This window comes from Meles meles, chromosome 11, assembly GCF_922984935.1.
Source record: "Meles meles chromosome 11, mMelMel3.1 paternal haplotype, whole genome shotgun sequence".
Lineage (NCBI taxonomy): Eukaryota > Metazoa > Chordata > Mammalia > Carnivora > Mustelidae > Meles > Meles meles.
This window is the reverse complement of record NC_060076.1, coordinates 39564449-39583637: the sequence shown is the minus strand read 5'-3', so window position 1 is coordinate 39583637 and position 19189 is coordinate 39564449.

Below are 19189 nucleotides of genomic sequence, written 5' to 3'. Positions count from 1 at the left end.
TTTCCTGACATGTAGACATTCATTTCTCTAGCATGCACTCCCAGGAATAAACTTGCTAAGTTATGAAGTATGTATGTCATTAAATACTAGAAAATGCTAAACTGTTTCCCAAAGTTGTTACACCAATTTGCATTACCTCACAGGGCATGAAAATTCCTATCGCTGTACATACTCATTTTAAATTTTTTAATCTGACAATCTGGTGGCCATGGCTTTAAATTTGATTTACTGTTGAAGGTGAATACTTTCACCTATGTTTATTGATCATTTAGATTTACTCTTCTATGAAGTATCCATTCAAATATTTGGTTCATATTTTTATTGGTATTTCTTTTTAAAGAATATTGATTCATAAAAAAATTCATAAAAATTTTTTAAAAAGAATGTTGATTCATAATTGTTCTGTATGTGAGTCTTTTACTATTCATATATATTGTAAATAAAATCTTTCCACTCGGAGTGGAGTGGAAATCGTTCCACTCATACCTCTTTATGGCATCTTTTGATGACCAAAAACACTGAATTTTACTGTAATTGGATTTACCATTCTTCCTTAATATATGGACATTTTTGTCTTGTCTAAGATACCTTTCTATATCTCCAAGTTAATAAGGATATTGTCTGCCATATTATCTTCTTGTATATTCTTCCAAAACCTATAGTCTGTATTTTCCTTGTGGGTCCTCATGCAGCCACTGATTCTATGTATGGCATGATGTCTGATATCATTTTTTCCATATAGATATCTCATTGCTCCAACATCATTTATTGAAAGACTCTTGTATTTGCTAAATATGCATAGACACATATATGCATATTATGCATCAATCTATTTGTTTTTTTTAAGATGTTATTTATTTATTTGACAGAGAGAAGGAGATCACAAGTAAGCAAAGTGGCAGGCAGATAGAGAGGGGGAAGCAGGCTCCCTGCTGAGCAGAGACCCCGATGTGGGACTCGATCCCAAGACCCTGAGCTCATAACCTGAGCTGAAGACAGAGGCTTAACCCACTGAGCCACCCAGACGCCCCCATCAATCTATTTCTTGTCTCTTTATTTTAATGTGTCTAGCTCTGTAGTAATACCACAATGTCTTAATTAGTGTAACAGTATAACAAATCTTGAAAATTGATAAGGAGAGTTCTCCTACCCTGTCTAGGCTTTTTTGAAGCCTTACACTTCCATATAAGTTGAGATTTTGATAAAGATGGCAATAAGTTTATAAATCGATTTGTAAAATGAGATAATTAATTTTCATCTAAAGTGTAACTCTTCTCTGAGGAATTATTCCATGGAAAAAATTGCTATTTCATCTTATACTTTAAAGACTCTCCATCAAAAAGGTATGCCAATTTTCTTGATATATTGCAAGTCTGTGTTTCTTAGAATTTTGACCCATAAAACAAACAGGTGGTATTTTACACAGCTCTTCTAATGTTGGCACTTTAACATGTTTAGAATTAATTGTTTTTATGTAATAAGGATTTTAGTGAAGTTTTCTTGATTGCTTATTCTGTGAAGAGGAACTGTTTATGAGACAAGCTCTGCAGAATAAAGTCCCCTGATGTATGTATGTATATTTCAATATTACATGAAATTGAGAATTGATGGGAACAGTTATTTTGAAGGCTCAGAAAGCACATCGGAGTTCAATTTTAAGTAATTAGAAATCTATAACCTTCATTAATATACTTTAACTTTTGTTATAACTGTAACATGCCCATAACATTTAATTTGGAAAGCATAGAGAAATAACAAATTAAAACTTACCCAAAATGACTTCAACAAAATTAACATCTGTTAATGTTACTATGAATACACTTTTTTTTTATGAACACACTTCTTTCTTGGTTTTACATTCAGCCACATACTAATATGTTTATATATCTCAAAACCATATAAAAATAACCATTCCAATAACTGGCACCAAAGATCTTTTGATAGTTTTAAGGACAGTTTCATATTCTTAAAGAACAGGCAGTTTCAATTTCTGTATCATTTTCTTTGGAGCACAGGAAAAGATGTAAGACTATTCAATTCACTTTCTAAAACTTGCCAAATCTAGATGCCAAAATATGACAATGAGCAGAAGTAAACGGAGGCAAAACTCATTTAGGAATGTAAAAGGAAAATCTGTAAATGAAATATCAGAAAACAAATTTAAACAGCATATTGGGGGACCCCTGCATGGTTCATTCAGTTAAGCGCCTGACTTTGGCTTCAAGATCTTGACTTTGGTCAAGATCTCAGGGTCCTGGGATCAATCCTCCATCCCCCACCCCCCACACACACATATGCACAGCTCAGCAGGGAGTCTACTTCTCCTTCTGCCTCTGTCCCTCCCTTCCCTTGTGCGTGTGCATGCATGTGTGCATTCTCTCTCTCAAATAAATAAATAAAACCTTCAAAAGTAAATAAATAAATAAACAGCATATTGGAAGGACGGTCTACCATGCTCAAGGAGAGTCAATCTCAGGGATGCGAGGATGACTTACAATTAGAACATTTCTAAATGTATTTCGTGACACCATCGAGTCAAATGGGTAAATAAGGAAACTGAGAAAGGACGCCAGATCTACCAAATTTGGAGTCTACACCAGGACTGCAGAATGATGAACAGGAAGTCAGCCCTCCCAGAGGGGTCAAGAAACAGTCAGGAGCCAAGACCAAATTCTGCGCTGGAGTGCCCTTGGCCCAGTATACTTTCCGCTTCCTCTGCAAGTGCTGGGTTCCAGAACTGTTAAGATTGACATTTATAAAGCAGTTAGAACAGAGAGGGAACCCAAGGAGAATAGTTTAAATTAAATACCATATCTAACTTATCTCTTTTTATTTAAGAATGAGTAAACAGAAAATGCAAAACACTATCCTCTGTGAGATAGAGGAGACAAATGAAGCACCAAGTGAGGGAAGAAAATAGTAATTTTATAATTTAAAAAACTATGAACTCTAGGAAATAAAGGATCAAAAGTGATGTTAAAAGGTAAAAACGTGTGGGATAAAAATGAAGACTGGCTTATAGGAGAAGAGGAATCTTTTAAAAGATTATGTTAGTAACGATTAATGTAAATAACTTTAGGTTGCAAAAATAATTTAGAACATTGGGGCACCTGGGTGGCTGAGTCAGTTAAGCTCCTGTCTTTGGCTCAGGTCATGATCTCAGGGTCCTGGGATGAAGCCCCACATTGGGTTCCCTGCTTTGTGGGGAGCCTGCTTCTCCCTCTGCTTATGCTCTGTCAAATAAATAAATAAAATCTTAATAATAATAATAATTTAGACCACTGAAGAAAAAGGATAAAATGAAGAATCATTTATGAGAGGTAAACACATTTCTTATATATGATATTACAATATTTTTGCTATGTAGGTCTGAAGGTTAGACTATATATATAATTTATATAAAAAACATATTTTCTTGATTCTCACATATATATTCTAATATTCCATTTTACATAAAACCACTTAATGATTCAATAACAGCTTTGGGGGAAAAAGCAAATATTCAATGCACAAAATAAATCTGACAAAATATTGAATACATTAATATACATCTGTGGTATTTTTCTTCTTTTGTGTCACCAAGTCGAAATTGAAACCTCCTTCACACTCAGAAACTAAAAATCCTGTGTATCACTTTGGCCACAAACTGCAGAGAAAGCTTCACAAAAGTACAGTTTTTTCTAGTTCCTGATCAGTTACTTGACATTTGAGGCCTTTTATGATGACTAACTTAATTTCAAGGAAAATCAAAGAATAATGGAGTTCAAAATTCCATTCCCAAATTCGCTAAAGGCCTCATTGTTGTTTTTTTTTTTAATTTTAATTGAATAACAGTGTAGAATATTCAAAAGCTTTCCTTGCAAGTTTGATGGAAAATTTTGACGGATTATGTTTGGCACCTGAGTGACATCTTTGAAAATTCCAGGATCCCTTCTTTCCCCCTAGCTTTATTCAGGTATAACTGACAAATATAATTGTATATATTTAAAGTCTACAAAGTGACAATTGGATATACATATACTTTGTGAGATGATACCTCAGTCAGGTTAATTAGCATACCCATCACTTCACAGAGTTCCCTATCTGGGGAGGGTGTCCCACGCTCGCTTGCTGGGGAACACAAGATCTACTCTCAGCAAATTTCAAAGGTGCTTTATGAGGTGACGATTCCTACCATCTTGAATTATATTACTGCCTGTGCAACGCGATGTCTGCCATGTGATTAATAACTTTGAATTTCAATGTTTCATCCACTATTCTGGAAGATATTTTTAGCAACAATTAAGAATCCATTTTTAACTTTTAAATCCTTAAGATGCTACCAATGAGCATAACCGAAGTGATGATCAGTAAGACCCCCTTGGACCCCATGAGGTTACCACATGGGCAGAAAATAACCATGTCTTGGCTCACTCCCTTGCTTGGTGGCTGCCAAAGATCTTTTGATGTCAATTGTAAGACACAGCATGATTTCAGAAAACTAGATAAAACATGCATCTTTGAATGGAGTTCAGAAAGAGCATGTATGAGCACTGCATTTTTTTTTTTACAAAAGTGATATGATAGGATGTGCTTTCACATTTTAAGACTATTTATTGGGACTGTTTTTCTGTACTATTATCTGTTGCTTTCGTTCTTAATAATAGAGTAATATTCATTTGATGGCTCTGCTACATTAGAAACATTATTTGGTCATATTAGTTGTTTATAATTCTTTACTACTTCAAATAAGCAGTGCTATGTAGCTAAATCTTTGTGAATATTCAATGTAAACTCCTGAAGGCAGGGTTTCTAGGTCAAAGGATGTGCATGTCCTTATAAAGGCTCTGACTGCTTGAAGACTAAGTATACTACAGAAAAGCCATGTCCTATCCTCCCATTCTTCTTCCTCTTCCTCCTTCCTTTCCTTCTTCTTCCACTTTTCATCCCATTGCCACATGGCTCCAGCCTTGCCTCCTCTTAGAAGCCTTCATTATATTCCCTAAATGGTTAGGTGACCCTGCTTCTGCTCTTCTGCAGCCTAACTTTTTTTCTCACTGTGTTTCTAATCTCCCTCATTCTGAGCAAGGTTTGAAGCCACATGTTGTGTTTAATTATTAATTTGCATTTTTGCATCTTTATCTGGACTGAGTTCCCGCCTGGCAAGGTCTCCAGGTTGTTTATCTTTGTATTTCCAGCATTGAACAGTGTCAATTTTCAGTAAATTCTTGTTAAATGAACTCAGGAGGAAATAAATGACTGCTTTTGTTTGTTTGTATTCAGCAATTATGTCATTTTTTTCTTTTCCCTTTCTTTTGACATTTTTTGAAATTTTAATAGACCTGAGCAAATTAATTTCAAAAGAAGGAAAATAATTAGATAGTTTCAAGGTTCTAAAGTCAGATGCCCTCAGTACTGTAGTACTATTAGAGCTACTAGTAAGTGAACAATTGCTAATTGTCTAACCCAAACAGTCAGAAAGGAGAATCAAAGATGTTACATACACTTGAGTGGGGAAACTGTAAAATTTATACTCAAGATGATGTTTTCCCCAAACAAGCACCCATTTATAAGAAACGTACACAGGATTGAAACACACATCCCTAGCCCCTCTGACTTAGAGGGAAAAATCAGCCATCACACAGAAGGTTAAAAATAAAACGACAGTAGCTGTGTATGCGAGATAAACAATTTTCTTCCTCATGTGGTCGTGAGAATGCCAGATTGCTGGTCCATTATTTTGGCAGGTGTCTCTTGGAATGAACAGTCGAGAGGCCTGGCATGATTTGACAGCATTTTGACAGGACAGCGTCTCATTCCTGCAGTTCCTGAGTAAATTGGCTTCAGAATCTCCCTTAATGGAATTCCAAGTCAGAGCGATTTGAGGCAGCCATGTCAGTTTATATTACTCTCCCTCAGCCGCTGGAGACAACACGGGTTCTCTGTCAGCTCTCTGCAGACATGCTGTCCGATTAGCCTCAAGTGTTACAAAGCAGAGGAAGTGAATTTACATTATTATATTTTTTTTAAAGGGGGGATATTTTCACAAGCATTCTTCATGGGACCATCAAGTTACCTGAATCCAAATCCAACCTTTTCTAGGAACTAGTTACTAAATTTAAACCATGCACTTCAGTTCTTTCAGTCCAAGGGTCTTCATGTGAAAAATGGGCATGAGAATAGTATCTACTTCTTAGATCTGTGCTGTCGATGAAATGAGAAAACCCATGCAAAGTTCTTAGCATGTTGCCTGGTCGCAGTGCAGGCTCAATAATGTCAGCTCTGACTATTCCAAAGAAGACTTCTTCACCTTGTGGCAACTAGAAATAAGAACCTCAATGGTCATTTGAAAAAGTTATTTCATAGGCAAAGCTGTCACCACTTAGGCGTAAAACACGATGTGTCTACATCCCAGCAGAGCCCCAGGCAATCCGGGGAGAATACAAAGGTGCATCCAAATTCTGTTCACCTCACCATTCTCAGCTTTACTATACGTTTATAACATGTATAGAGGTATCTCTTTCTATTATAGAGTAACCTATGTTCGTTATTGGAAGACACAAAGAACCTTAAATGTGTACACAACCAACAATAATCCCATGATCCAGATGTAAATACAGGTAACATGAAGGTACTTACCCTTCTACTTTTCTTTTTCATTTCATATTACTTTGTGAAGATTTTTCAATATCTCTTTTTTTAAAGATTTATTTTTTTGAGAAAGAGAGCATGGGGTCGCTGGCAGGGTTGGGGGGGGGGTAGTGCAGAGCAAAGATAGTCTTTCAGAGCCCATGCTGAGTGCGGAGCCCAAAGCAGGGCTTGATCTCAGGACCCTAAGATCACAACCTGAGTCAAAACCAAGAGTTGGAAGCTTAACCAACTGCACCACCCAGGCATCCCAAGATTTTTCAAAAACTATAAGAATCCTTCTCAAACTGACTACACAAGAGTTTGTTTAAACAATTTTCCATTGTTTGACATTTAAATTCTTCCTAACTTTAATTTGTTATAAATTATCTTTCAACTGAATGTGCTTTCATATACATCTCTATAAAATAAATGGAATTAATAATTTTAAGGAAGTACAAAATTTGCATAAACACAAATTTACCTCTAAATGTATTTGTTTCTATATAGAGTTTAGTAGATTATATTCTCAACAGTAAAGTATGAAGATGTCATTTTTCTCACTTTTACTAGCATTGGATATTAACATATAAACATTTTTTGTCTCAACATTTAAAAAGGCAAAACTTTGCTGCTTTATTTTGCAGTTTTTAGATCTACTGCTAGTGTGTATTTCATTCATGCATTTTGTACTTAAAGTATATATTGAGTGCCTATTTTGTGCCAAGTTCATTGCCAATATTTTGTTTATTTGTCCATTTATTTAACAGCATTTATTGAGGGCTTGCTAAATAATTACCATTTGTATTTTCCTGTTGTGATTTCCAACATTTTACTTCTAAGTTTTTTTAGTAAGACATTTGTTATTTCCTCAATACTTTATAAAGATTCCTAATACAGATCCAACTTTTAGTTCATCATATAGCCTGCCATTATTTTTCCAGTTTTGTGTGCCTTTTAATATTTACTTGTAAATCAGCATTTTCATTTTACAAAGGAAATATGTTTTTATGAAGTAAACGTAATAAACTGACCAAAGAAAGCCTAATATTTCTTTGAAATAAAACCACTAGGTGTGGGGGTGGGGATGGGGGGTAGAATAGGGGGGTGAATACTCCCACGTGCTCATAAACTGGGTTTTTAAAATAAAACAATTATTATAATTTTCCCCAGCATATATGTAGGTGTTGGCCTTGCTTCTTTAATTTTGCTGGGTCCACTATAAGTGATTGTGATTCTGTGAATTTTATCATTATGTCAGAAAATTTGTCTAATACAGCTTGATCATTTTTCCCTTTTGTTCTTATTTCTTCTTCATGATTCCTAACGTCAGACATCTTGCTGCTTTCTTGTGGTATCTTCCCACTGATTACTTTTGCCTCCTTGGCCTATTCTGCTATATTTTGGGAAAGGTCTTAAATTTATCTTCCACATCACTTTTGAAGTTTGATGTAGCTTTTTCTTTACTGTTTTCTATGTCATGTACCATTCTATTATTAAGTTAGTGATTAATTTCTCTTCCTTCTGAACCTCAACTTCTTCTTTACTCCATTGCCATTGCTGTGAATTATTTTTCAACCTTCTCTGGGTTAATAATACACATGTAGTTTTACAATTTTACTGATTGCACAGAGCAGAATCTATTCATTTAGGTGTGTTTTGTTGTGTTTACTATAAAACTTTTCCAGAAGAACATTTATGCAAAATGCATCTTTCTCTTTTCTATTACAGCAATTTTCAAGAGGCAATAAACCACATGCTATATATACTTCTTTCACTCATTCTTGCACAAGAAGTCTGTCCAGGCTTTGTACTGATGGGAAAACCATGCAAGGAGGATTCCCCTCAGCCATGCTCACTTTCCTCCCAGATACTGCCAGGATTTTCTTGGATCTGATGTGTGAGAGTTTGCTCCTATCAAGTAAACTAACCACAGGATGGGTCAAGTGCCCTGCAGGAGGCTGGGGAGTGCATGGGGATGGATCAGTAACAGAACTTGGTTATTTTAACCATTCTGCTCTGGTTGTGATGAAGCCGCAGTTCAAGAAAAGGTTTTTACCACCTGTTTTCCAGTCGCAGCTAAAGAGACAAGTTGGGGCTTTGTTTGCCCTCCTTCCTGCCACTAATCTTCTGTGTCAGGTTGGACTTCAGATGCCTACATGCATTTTCTTGATGAGACAATTCCTGCCACAGGAGAGCAAACAGAGATGCCTTGGAACAGTGAAAGAACTCCTCAGTAGTGTTCCAGAGGCTCACATGACTCAGGAATCATCTTCCTCTGCTGATCAGAGAATGTTAAAGTGATTTTGCTAGATTTCCTCTTCATAAATCTATGTCATTATCCAACACACATTCTTAGATAATAAACCTCCTCAAATCATTACAACAACCTTATATTTAACAAAGAAATGACTTGGAAACAGTGAAAACACTGTCCCAGGATTTCCTTTAGAAATGGATATTATTGGGCACCTGGGTGGCTCAGTTGGTTTAAGTGACTGCCTTCAGCTCAGGTTGTGATCCTGCAGTCCTGGGATCATGTCCCACATCAGGCTCCCTGCTCAGCTCTGACCTCCCCTCATATTCTCCCTCACTCTGTCTCTCTCTCTGTCTCAAATAAATTAAATATTAAAAAAAAATGGATGTGTATTTCTTTGTAATAATGTGGACCACAAGACTAAATCATGAAGTATCAGCCTATGGGCAGAAATGCTTTACTTGACCCAAGGGGAGCATCTATGCCAGACATTGTATTAGATTCTAAAAACAAAACCTTCAGTATGGTAGCTCTCTATTCTCATTGAGCATAAGACTCTTGAGGGAAATACAAACAACTAATAAATGAAGTCTACGTGGTAAGTGGGAAGGTGGAGGAACTTTCCAGGGCCATGGGAGTGTAGAAGAGGGACATGGACTCTGATTTGTGATGGCAGAAGCAATTTCACAGAGAACTTCCAAAGTGATGAGCTTAGGGTAGCCAAGCTGAGTGGTAAGAGTATGGGGAAGGACATGTGGGGCAGACAGATCTGCTAGGTCTTAGCTCAGGATTCTGAGACTCTTTTTTATGATCCTCTTTTCTTAATCCTATAGAAAAGCTGGACATGAAAAGATGAAAAGAGCATGGTACTCTGAGGTTTGGGCCATTCCATCTCGAAAGAAATACACTGAACTCAAGTTGTTATTGTATTTTTCACTTTTAGAACATCTGTTAGATTCTTTTTATATGATTTGGTTCTCTGCTGAAATTCTAAACTGTGTCATATAATTTCTTAGAGATACGAATCAAAGCTATTTAAAAATTAAGATCTTCTGTATATATATTTTATTGTCTTTTGTTCTCTCATTGTTTTGGTCAATCGTTCTTTTCTTCTGGCATGCCTGGTAATTTTCTAGTAAATGCTGGACTTTATATGTTAAAAAAAAAACTATAGAGATAACTTAAGGCTCTAAATGTTATCATTTTTGCCTATAGAGTATTTATTTTGTTTCAGGCAGGCAAATTGCAGATAATCTTGATCTATTCTGAGATTTAGCTGACTCAAAGTTAATTGGTTTCATTCTGGTGAGGGCTAGTCTATTTCTAGTTTAACTGCACTCTTATACATAGCCCTTTGTCTGCCCAGCTGATAGACTATATTGTTTTCCATGGTCTCTTCTACTTGGCCTTCCTCAAATTCCAATTTTTGCCTCCCCTGTTCTGTGAGACTTTCCAAAGCTCCGCTCAACATCTTGGTGTCTAAATTTGCCACTTATAAATTGGCAGATACTGCAAAAGGAAAAACATAGGTGAGTATCAGTTTCAAGTGAATGCATACTTTAAGAATTTTTAAACATACCAATTATATAAGATATTCTATCCAACTTCAATAGTTGTAGTGTGTGATTATTGGAAAGAGAAGTCGTAATCCCTTCCCCTTAACACTTTTTAGTAACATGCGTTCAAGTCATTAAAGATTAATCTATCATCTTTTTATATAGGGTACTACTTTTTTTTTTCCATTTTATTTATTTTTTCAGCGTAACAGTATTCATTCTTTTTGCACAACACCCAGTGCTCCATGCAAAACGTGCCCTCCCCATTACCCACCACCTGTTCCCCCATCCTCCCACCCCTGACCCTTCAAAACCCTCAGGTTGTTTTTCAGAGTCCATAGTCTCTTATGGTTCGCCTCCCCTCCCCAATGTCCATAGCCCGCTCCCCCTCTCCCAATCCCACCTCCCCCCAGCAACCCCCAGTTTGTTTTGTGAGATTAAGAGTCATTTATGGTTTGTCTCCCTCCCAATCCCATCTTGTTTCATTTATTCTTCTCCTATCCCCCTACCCCCCCATGTTGCTTCTCCATGTCCTCATATCAGGGAGATCATATGATAGTTGTCTTTCTCCGATTGACTTATTTCACTAAGCATGATACGCTCTAGTTCCATCCACGTCGTCGCAAATGGCAAGATTTCATTTCTTTTGATGGCTGCATAGTATTCCATTGTGTATATATACCACATCTTCTTGATCCATTCATCTGTTGATGGACATCTAGGTTCTTTCCATAGTCTGGCTATTGTAGACATTGCTGCTATAAACATTCGGGTACACATGCCCCTTCGGATCACTATGTTTGTATCTTTAGGGTAAATACCCAGTAGTGCAATTGCTGGGTCATAGGGTAGTTCTATTTTCAACATTTTGAGGAACCTCCATGCTGTTTTCCAGAGTGGTTGCACCAGCTTGCATTCCCACCAACAGTGGAGGAGGGTTCCCCTTTCTCCACATCCTCTCCAGCATCTGTCATTTCCTGACTTGTTAATTTTAGCCATTCTGACTGGTGTGAGGTGATATCTCATTGTGGTTTTGATTTGTATTTCCCTGATGCCGAGTGACGTGGAGCACTTTTTCATGTGTCTGTTGGCCATCTGGATGTCTTCTTTGCAGAAATGTCTGTTCATGTCCTCTGCCCATTTCTTGATTGGATTGTTTGTTCTTTGGGTGTTGAGTTTGCTAAGTTCCTTATAGATTTTGGATACTAGCCCTTTATCTGATATGTCGTTTGCAAATATCTTCTCCCATTCTGTCAGCTGTCTTTTGGTTTTGTTAACTGTTTCCTTTGCTGTGCAAAAGCTTTTGATCTTGAGGAAATCCCAATAGTTCATTTTTGCCCTTGCTTCCCTTGCCTTTGCCGTTGTTCCTAGGAAGATGTTGCTGCGGCTGAGGTCGAAGAGGTTGCTGCCTGCATTCTCCTCAAGGATTTGGATGGATTCCTTTCTCACATTGAGGTCCTTCATCCATTTGGAGTCTATTTTCGTGTGTGGTGTAAGGAAGTGGTCCAATTTCATTTTTCTGCATGTGGCTGTCCAATGTTCCCAGCACCATTTATTGAAGAGGCTGTCTTTTTTCCATTGGACATTCTTTCCTGCTTTGTCGAAGATGAGTTGGCCATAGAGTTGAGGGTCTATCTCTGGGCTCTCTATTCTGTTCCATTGATCTATGTGTCTGTTTTTGTGCCAGTACCATGCTGTCTTGATGATGACAGCTTTGTAATAGAGCTTGAAGTCCGGAATTGTGATGCCACCAACTTTGGCTTTGTTCTTCAATATTCCTTTGGCTATTCGAGGTCTTTTCTGGTTCCATATAAATTTTAGGATTATTTGTTCCATTTCTTTGAAAAAAATGGATGGTATTTTGATAGGGATTGCATTAAATGTGTAGATTGCTTTAGGTAGCATAGACATTTTCACAATATTTATTCTTCCAATCCAGGAGCATGGAACATTTTTCCATTTTTTTGTGTCTTCCTCAATTTCTTTCATGAGTACTTTATAATTTTCTGTGTATAGATTCTTAGTCTCTTTGGTTAGGTTTATTCCTAGGTATCTTATAGTTTTGGGTACAATTGTGAATGGGATTGACTCCTTAATTTCTCTTTCTTCAGTCTTGTTGTTGGTGTACAGAAATGCAACTGATTTCTGTGCATTGATTTTATATCCTGACACTTTACTGAATTCCTGTACAAGTTCTAGCAGTTTTGGAGTGGAGTCTTTTGGGTTTTCCACATATAGTATCATATCATCTGCGAAGAGTGATAGTTTGACTTCTTCTTTACCAATTTGGATGCCTTTAATTTCTTTTTGTTGTCTGATTGCTGAGGCTAGGACTTCTAATACTATGTTGAATAGCAGTGGTGATAATGGACATCCCTGCCGTGTTCCTGACCTTAATGGAAAAGCTTTCAGTTTTTCTCCATTGAGAATGATATTTGCGGTGGGTTTTTCATAGATGGCTTTGATAATATTGAGGTATGTGCCCTCTATCCCTACACTTTGAAGAGTTTTGATCAGGAAGGGATGCTGTACTTTGTCAAATGCTTTTTCAGCATCTATTGAGAGTATCATATGGTTCTTGTTCTTTCTTTTATTAATGTGTTCTATCACATTGATTGATTTGCGGATGTTGAACCAACCCTGCAGCCCTGGAATAAATCCCACTTGATCGTGGTGAATAATCCTTTTCATGTACTGTTGAATCCTATTGGCTAGTATTTTGGCGAGAATTTTTGCGTCTGTGTTCATCAAGGATATTGGTCTGTAGTTCTCTTTTTTGGTGGGATCCTTGTCTGGTTTTGGGATCAAGGTGATGCTGGCCTCATAGAATGAGTTTGGAAGTTTTCCTTCCATTTCTATTTTTTGGAACAGTTTCAGGAGACTAGGAATGAGTTCTTCTTTAAATTTTTGGTAGAATTCCCCTGGGAAGCCATCTGGCCCTGGGCTTTTGTTTGTTTGGAGATTTTTGATGACTGTTTCAATCTCCTTACTGGTTATGGGCCTGTTCAGGTTTTCTATTTCTTCCTGGTTCAGTTGTGGTAGTTTATATGTCTCTAGGAATGCATCCATTTCTTCCAGATTGTCCAATTTGTTGGCGTAGAGTTGCTCATAGTATGTTCTTATAATTGTCTGTATTTCTTTGGTGTTAGTTGTGATCTCTCCTCTTTCATTCATGATTTTATTGATTTGGGTCCTTTCTCTTTTCTTTTTGATGAGTCTGGCCAGGGGTTTATCAATCCTATTGATTCTTTCAAAGAACCAGCTCCTAGTTTCATTGATTTTTTCTATTGTTTTTTTGGTTTCTATTTCATTGATTTCTGCTCTGATCTTTATGATTTCTCTTCTCCTGCTGGGTTTAGGGTTTCTTTCTTGTTCTTTCTCCAGCTCCTTTACGCGTAGGGTTAGGTTGTGTACTTGAGACCTTTCTTGTTTCTTGAGAAAGGCTTGTACCGCTATATATTTTCCTCTCAGGACTGCCTTTGCTGTGTCCCACAGATTTTGAACTGTTGTGTTTTCATTATCATTTGTTTCCATGAATTTTTTCAATTCTTCTTTAATTTCCTGGTTGACCCATTCATTCTTTAGAAGGATGCTGTTTAGTCTCCATGTATTTGGGTTCTTTCCAGCTTTCGTCTTGTGATTGAGTTCTAGCTTCAGAGCATTGTGGTCTGAAAATATGCAGGGAATAATCCTAATCTTTTGATACCGGTTGAGACCTGATTTGTGACCCAGGATGTGATCTATTCTGGAGAAGGTTCCATGTGCACTAGAGAAGAATGTGTATTCTGTTGCTTTGGGATGAAATGTTCTGAATATATCTGTGATGTCCATCTGGTCCAGTGTGTCATTTAAGGCCTTTATTTCCTTGTTGATCTTTTGCTTGGATGATCTGTCCATTTCAGTGAGGGGAGTGTTCAAGTCCCCTACTATTATTGTATTATTATTGATGTGTTTCTTTGATTTTGTTATTAATTGGTTGATATAGTTGGCTGCTCCCACGTTAGGGGCATAGATATTTAAAATGGTTAGATCTTCTTGTTGGACAGACCCTTTGAGTAGGATATAGTGTCCTTCCTCATCTCTTATTATAGTCTTTGGCTTAAAATCTAATTGATCTGATATAAGGATTGCCACCCCAGCTTTCTTCTGATGCCCATTAGCATGGTAAGGGTACTACTTTTTATATGGGGTACTGAGTCCAGAACTCATTCTGTTTAGTCGAATTGCTGTTTTGAAGTCTGCCACACTCACATCCCTACAGCTCTGGTTGGTGCTGTGAGAAATAAAGCCAAACAGTGAATGGATAATGAATTTACTATCTTAACATTTACTCTGGCCTCTGAGCTCAAATCAGGAAGGACTTACAGCATCATATTGCTATTTTTGGTGCCCACATGAGGTGAGGACCACATCTTCAAAACACTGAAATCATCAGCAATGATTTATATTATCAGAAACTTGAGAGATTCAAATGAATATGTGTTTTCCCATTAAATAACACATATTTGACTAAATCTGTTTTTCTCAAGGTGGCTTCCCCAGCACCTACTATAGAGCTGATACAGTCTGCCAATAAACAGGTATTGAGTGAAGAGATAAATCTTAATAGCCTACAGTATGTTAGGTTACTCTGCCCAGAAGAAAGTACTCATTAATTAATTTTTGTAATGATAACTAATTTTACAACAATGTGGTCTCACTTTTACAGCTTTCTAGTTGGGTACACTATCAAAATAGGAATGCCGTCAAAATTCAATATAATACACTGAGCAAGTGCTTTCTGTGAAACTTTGCTCCATATTAAAATGCTGATCATTTCTTCAGGTAGCAACAATGCCTATATTCAGTTCCGCAGGGGACATCCCTCCCACTTGGCATTTTTCTTAATCAAGTGTCACATGATGGATGATTCACTGGACAAGTTAGGAGACCGGTTTGATTCTCAACTCTATCTCCATCAGGCTGTGTGTCATAGGAGAACCTGACTTACCTCTCTGTGTCTGCATTGTCATTTCTCCCCTGTATATTATCAAACAACAGGACTGTGGTGAGAATTCACTCTGGTGAGAATGAGTTCTTCTAGAGTATATCATATCACAGGCAGTCATATGACATAAGTTTCCTTTCTCAGTGCAAGTGAAGAAATCTTTTAGACTTTATTTTTCTTAATGCAGCTTGAGTAAATTAATATTAGGCTATGTACAAGGTAATGCACTATAAAAGTAAACAGCAATGGACTACTTACATTTAAAAAAAAACTATTATAGAAAACCATGTATTAATCAGTCCTTTAAGTACCCAAAAATGTACTTACTCCATTTACAGAACTTCAGCGTGCTTTACGGTCTTCTGTGATATAGACTATATGCTTATTTGTTCCAGAAATTCTGTGATGTTGCCAGCATTGACAGACTCATCCTTTCACCCTGTAAAAGGAATAAACTGGTCCCTCTGCCCAAGAAAAAAAGGTAAATTTCCACAAAAACAAACAATTTCCAAATATGAGATTTTTGTCAGGGCCAAACATAATAAGCAGTTGGGTAGACATCTCCTCGCCTTGAGGTAGATATAGCTATCCCCAATCTCTGGGCATGGCAGGGACACCACCTGTGGTTACCTTCCTTCCGCAATAGGCACAAACACTACTTCCACCCTTCCCCCCTTGTCCCTCTTTCTGTTCCAACACATTGTGATGTTCTACATCACAAAAATGAAACAGGAGACGATCTGTCCTACCCCATGGATGCCTCTATTATATTCCTAACTCCTGCAGAGCTTTCTCTTTATGCCATACATCCTTCCTCTCCATTCTTTTTAAATCCTTAATAGTTCAGGGTGCCTGGGTGGCTCAGTGGGTTAAAGCCTCTGCCTTCGGCTCAGGTCGTGATCCCAGGGTCCTGGATCGAGCCCCGCATCGGGCTCTCTGCTGAGCAGGGAGCCTGCTTACCCCTCTCTCTCTGCCTGCCTCTCTGCCTACTTGTGATCTCTGTCAAATAAATAAATAAAATCTTTAAAAATAAGTAAGTAAGTAAATAAATAAATAAATCCTTAACAGTTCATTTATATATATGTGCCTTTGAAAAAGGACCTGGCTAGAATAACACTGATCAGGCCAGGAGTGTTGGGCTGAGGATCTGAGAAAGCATCCAGACCCCTGCGTTATCTGTTGATTTGGCTAGGTTCTCGGAATTTTGGAATCCTCAGATAGTGGCCCCAAAACCAAGCACTACAAAAAGAATTATTGGATCTGCCTATTTTGTTCAGCCACCAGTCATTCACATCTGAGATGGGAAGACATTTTAGATTACAAGGAATTCATTTTTAACATTTTTAGACAAGGAAGGACTCCTCTGAAAATCTGAGGATATTTAGGATTCCTTTAATAAAGTTAGTATAATATTTAAAAATGCACACTATATATCAAGTAATAGAATTCCTCATCAAAGATATTAAAAGGGGCAGGATTCCTAGAACAATGCTGTGGCAGACTTTGAGTTGCCATCTTCTAACCTGAGGGGTGACAATTAGCTCACAAGGGCCAGAGAGAGATCCCAAGAGGCAGCATGGTCTCATGAAGCAGGCATCGGCATAGATGTCAAATAGACAAGAATTCAGTTTCTAGAAGAGTAACTTATGGACTGAGTGACTTATCTTAATCACTTTTGTTATATAAATGAGAAAACTAGACTCAGAAAATTTAAGCAATTTTGCCAAAGTTTGCAAAGAGTAAATTATGAATCCATAGCAAATAGGCTTCATAGCCATACTCTCTCCCATATGTTAAACTAACCAGAAAAATAGGAAAGCCAAAAACGACATTTTCTTATTAGTTCTAAAGCCATAAATCTGCCATTTACAAGTTTATGACTGAGATGGAGGAATCTGAGGCCAGACAGAGCAAGCATTTAGAAGACTGTCCAACATCTAAGTAAAGCAAGTCCTACACTCTGGACTAAGAAGCTCCAGGAAGGGATGTACAGCAAGTAATTTTTACCCAAGCAGAGGAAAGAACACTTAGACTTATGCGAAATTGGTGCTTAACCAGAGTATTCCGATATTTCTTCAATTTGTCTCTGTTAATACAAATCTCTATACATTATACTCAATTAATGTTGCTACTTAGCTGTTTCAGTCAGGGAGTCTGCTTTTTTTTTTAATTATCTTAAAATTGATGTGATAAAAATAGAAAAGTGGGCAACTATATTTCTTACATATAAAATATGAGTTTAAATATGACTAAGAGAAAAATGGGCTTCTGTATTTCTGAAGCATAATTGCTGGATTTATTACAACAGAGTTCAGTCCCAACTCCCTCAGTTATTAGCTGGATGACCTTGGGCATGTGACTGAACTGGGCTCCAACTCCCTCAACTATAAAACAGAGATAACCATATTTCATTCATATAATATTTATTTGGAATTTAGGTAAATTGCATAAAAGGGAGATAGATGAACTGGAGCATGAAAAGGATGCTGGAAGTTTCTGTGTATAGAGGTCAAATCAGAATGTCAACTTGGAGTCAATTTTCTATGCTTAGTAAAACAGCTCTCCCATTACTCCTGACCTGTGGAGCTCTTGGAACCAAGGGGCTTCATGGAAGGGAAGAAACTATGATTCAGAGTTAGGGAAGTATGTTGGCATAGGCCAGGATGATGCTGATTGGTACTCAGTGGCAGGTAAGGGGAATGGACGCCCTGAACGAAAGTGACATTGGCATCAAGAGAACAAGGCTGCAGACTCATTCTGGCACTAAATGTGAGAGGGAATGAGGTACTGGAAGGAGAGAGAAAAGGGAAAATCAGCTTTCCTGGACTGCACTTTCCAGACTTGCACTTTGAAGAAGTGGCTGTATGAATGACTTTAGCTTTCACCCCAGAGAGCCAGCCATCTTGGCATGGAATTTTCTCCACAGAGGAACAGACTGTCCTCTCTCTAAGAGCTGCTGTGTCAGAACAGGAATGTGCATTAGTCTTCGTGGAGGGGAAAGACTGGAGCTCAGTTCCTAATCTGTGGCTTTGAGTATGATCCTGACCCTAGGGACAGTGCTTCCTTCTGGTAAGTAAAACTCTACCACACAGGTAGATTTTCAGCATAGAGAAAAATTCCCCTCAGAGACCTCAGGAGATAGTTTTTTGATGTGTAACCCTGAAGAGAACCCAGGTCATTTCAACCACAGCAGTAACTGATGGCTGCAGAAACATTTACTGAGCACAATACTCCATGCTATGCTTCCATTAGCTTCTTTAATTTCCCAAACAACATTATGAAATTGGTACTCTCATTCCCATTTTATGTATAAGAACACCAAGACTCAGCAAGGTTAAAAATGTGCCCAGTTGATAAGTGATAGATCTCAAACTGAAAATCAATTCTAGGGGCCCATGGGCAGCTCAGTCTGTTAAACCTCTGTCTTTGGCTCAGGTCATGAACTCAGGGTCTTGGGATCCAGCCCTGCATTAGGTTCCCTGCTCAGTGAGGAGTCTGCTCCTCCCTCTCTCCCTTTCCCTCTGCCTCTGCCCCCCACTACCCAGCTTGTGCTCTCTCTCTCCAATAAATAAACAAAATCTTTTTAAAAATAAAAAATTTAAAAATTGGAAGAAAAGAAAAAAAGAAAGAAAAGAAAATCCACTGTGTCCTAATTCCAAACCTCACCCTTAACCTTTATAATTTGCTGCCTTGAAATCACTTCTTGACAAAGTCTGAATTCCCAACAAGCCAATATGTGGGCTGCAGCTATTCTTGCAAAAGATTTCCGTTGTAGGAAATTTT